Raw genomic sequence first — 3,969 nt, 5'->3', positions numbered from 1 at the left:
ATCATATCTGAAGAGTTGTTGGGGTGAGGACAGATAAGAAAATAGTGGGAACTGGAATATAAGGTAAGACTTTATATGCTCTCACAGTTTGTTCATTCACTATTCGAAGATGTATATATGCCCTCGAGAATGTAAAAACTACTAAGCTGTCTACTGCACACACCTTCCTCCCCGCCCCAGCACAAATTCCCCTGCACACACTTCAAGGTTCAGCTCAGGAGCAAACTTCTTTGCAAAGCCTTTCCTGATTCTAGCAATAGTTAGTATCCTCTCCCTCTGACAGTTACCTTGTATTTATTTTGTGTATTATCTTGTAGCCCCTGGTAGAATGTAATTTACTTTCCAGTGAAGACTTTTGTTTTTATCATTGTATTCTCAGCACAATGCTTTGCATATAAGTAGGGAATAAGTGTGTGTTAGATTGAAATTCTCTTTCATTCTGAATGGTTATTATATTTTGGGTAAATCGATACAAAATTCTCAAACTTCTAATATTGCCAGGGTAAAAAAAGGCACCTATGAGTGCCTCACTTTAACACCTCATCATTTACCATTAATGTCAAAAAGAATTTTCCTAGCTGTGTTTAGTGTTTTGCCAGAGGTTAAACAAAGGGAAATGCATAGACTTGTTTCCCAGTGACCGAGCCTTAACCCTTTTTTACACAGGAGTTAGACAAAAATGCACGGACACATCCATACAATATACAGATAGTACAGTGGAAATTTACCCACAAGTACATGTATGTTGAAGTATCTGCATCATGCAAAGGTGTAATGAGTAACTTCTCTCAGCCTTTGTCTCTCTCACATAGAATTTATGTATCCAAATAAGTGTTATCTTTCGAAGTAGTTTCCATGGGAGACTAAACACTTATTCCAATGATGTTACCACTAGTAAAAACATTTCCAGAATTCATTTTGGAGAAATGTTTTTATAGAGTTTACAGGTTACATGGGATGGCTTGCCAACTTAAAGTCACACCTTATCTGTGACCAAAAATGATACTGTCAACCTGATCACTCAGTTTACTTATCACAGTTGGCCCCAAATAACTCTGGGGTATTTTCAGAACTTGGAACTATCATCAAAGGATGATGCTTTGCCACCACGGAGATTCAGAAGAGTGCAGTGTGGTGAAATGGAAAGTGCCCTGTGTTTACAGTAAGACAACCTGGACTCAGTCCCCAGCTTTGCTGTTTACCACTTCTGTGACCTTGAGAAAACCATTTCTCCTCTCTTAGTGTGTTCATCTGTAAACGGAGGAGGTTGTACCCATGACCTTTAAGGCCTCATCCTAAATCCTTGATTCTAAGAATGTGCCAGAGGCAGCAATTCCCAGAGGTGTTCTAAAAATACTTTGAGCGATGGAAGAATCATTAGAAATAATCAACCTCCTCAGCACTACCTCCTCTTGCCTCATTTCTGCTGAAGGCACAACCATCTTCCCAAGCATCCACGTTTAAAAACAGAACAAAGTTATCTTTGAGCCAACCTCCCATCACATCAGATACCAAGTCCTGTCAATCCTACATCCAATCTCACCTCTTCCTGTCTCGTGGCTCAGGCTCTCATTACTACTTGCTTGGGCAATTGCAAGAGCTTCAGTTTTAACTGATGTTCCTGCTTTCAGTCTCTTCCCTCCACAGTCTATCAAAATTATTTTCCTAAGGCTGGCCACATCTCTCCCCTACTCAAAATATGTCCAAGATGAAATACAAACTCTCAGGCCAGCATTTAAGGCCTTCTATGATCTGGCTCCAACCTTCCTTTCCAGCTTTATTTCTCATTGCTCCCTTTCAGGCTGCCTTAATGTGTTGGTCAAATAACTCAAGAGGCTATCTCCTGCCTTGTTTCATTCATTCAGACTTTCTTCCCTTCCCCTTTATCCAAGGTCGGTGGCCTTGGAGTTAGGAGATACATCAGTTTGAATCCCATCTTTCATTTAATTTGAGCATCCTCACCTGTAAAATGGGTATAATGCCTGTAGTACTTACCTGGAAGAGTTGCCTTGAGAATCAAATGTTGGTTGGTTGTTGCCCTTCATTCTTAAAGAGGACCAAAATGACATCACCACGCTTGAGTCAAGATTCAGTGTGTCCAACTGTGGTTGATCAGGCCAATATGAGCTCAGAATGCTCTACCACAGGTGGGGCACAAATAATCTGTGTGAACATTTGGGGTGGATACTCCAAACAGGCACATCCTACATATCCTTTGAGCCGTTTCAATTCTGCTTTGCTCATAGAGCACAGCACTTTCTCTGATGTGGGAACACCGTGCTGAGTGGTCCTGTGCCAATGTCTCCCATGTCACACAAGTAGTTCCAAAGTTCTTGAGAGAGACCTTGAGAGTGTCCTTGTATCACTTATTCTGACCACCATGTGAACGCTTGCCCTGTGTGAGCTCTCCATAAAATAGTCTTTTTGTTAAGCAAATGTTTTACATTCAAACAACTTGGCCAGCCCATCAGAGTTGCACTCTCTGAAGCAGAGTTTAATGCTCGGCAGTTTAGTTCAAGTAAGGACCTCAGTGTCTGGTATCTTATCCTGCCAGGTGATCTTCAGAATCTTCCTAAGACAATTCAAATGGAAGTGATTCATTTCCTGGAATGGCACTGGTAGACTATCCAGGTTTCACAGGCATACAGCAATGAGGTCAGCACAATGGCTCTGTAGACTTTCAGTTTGGTAATCAGTAATCTTTTCTCCCATACTTTCCTTCAGAGACTCCCAAACACTGAACTAGCTCTGGCAATACATGTGTCAACTTCATTATCAATATGCACACCCCTGCAAAGTACACTACCAAGGTAAATGAACTTACCCATAGCTTTCAAAACTTCTCCATTTGCTGTAACTGATGGTTCCACATATGGATGTGCGGTGGTAGCTGATGGAGCTCCTCTGTTTTCTTGGAACCTGGAAGAGTTGCCTTGAGAATCAAATGTAAGGCCCTTTGGAAACCATAAAACCATGTTTCATGGTTTAGACTTCACACGTCTAAATGATATCAAATTGCTTGCCTCCTAAATGAGTGGGGGAGAGACTAGGAAGGCAGAGAATTTGGAACTCAAAATGTAAAAAAAAATTTTTAAAGAAAACCATAAAACACTGTATAAATGTCAGATTTTTATCACTTTTGTTCCTGCTTCTTACAATTCTTCTTCAAGGTTCAGCTTGGCACATCTCCCTGAGGTAGCTTTCCCTGATCCTTCCAGCTAAAAAAAGATGTTCTCTCCCTCCTTAGTCCTAGGTCTCTGCTTTGCTCCCAAACTGTTTCAACCTCCTTATTATACCTACCTGTATCTCGAAAAGGGTTTCCTTCTTGTCCCCAGCACAGTGCCTTGTTCACAATCGATATTTTACTTTTTTACTTTATATATTTTTATTATTTTCATTTATAACCTTAGATGCTCAATAAGTTTGTTGAATTAAGTGTACACACAACCTCCTAAGGTGACTCCTTAGAAGAAAACATTTATTTGGATTTTTCCCTTGCGTTTAACATCACTCATTATTTTATATTTTATTCCTATAAACCTATGTGTGTGTAAAACATATACATATAATCACATACACACACAAAAGAGTGAAAAGGTAAGGAAGCAGAAAATCCCTTCAGCTGGATTATTAGCACAGCCGAACAACTCGTACAGGTTGCTCGCAGCCTTGCAAGTGTTAGCGTTCCCCACCTTCCTGACGCCCCGCCCCTTCCCGCCCCGCCCTGCCCCACCCTCCTGGACCAAGTCTAAAAGTCAGCCCGGGCGGCTGCCGCATCATCCTTGGTGGAGGAGTCCCCCGCTCTAGCCCAGCTCGTGCAACCCAACTGAGCATGCCTAGTACTTAAAGCGCTCTTACAGTAACCAAGTAGACGCTTGAAGCGGAGTACCTGGATCTCCAGGCTGCGGCTCCTGATTGGACGGGCCAGGGCGACCCCGCTGTAAGGCGATACGAGATTGGCGGAGGCGA

The sequence above is a fragment of the Trichosurus vulpecula genome, chromosome 8 (genome assembly GCF_011100635.1).
Source record: "Trichosurus vulpecula isolate mTriVul1 chromosome 8, mTriVul1.pri, whole genome shotgun sequence".
Lineage (NCBI taxonomy): Eukaryota > Metazoa > Chordata > Mammalia > Diprotodontia > Phalangeridae > Trichosurus > Trichosurus vulpecula.
The sequence above is the reverse complement of the archived record's forward strand: the minus strand, read 5'-3'. Positions refer to the sequence as shown.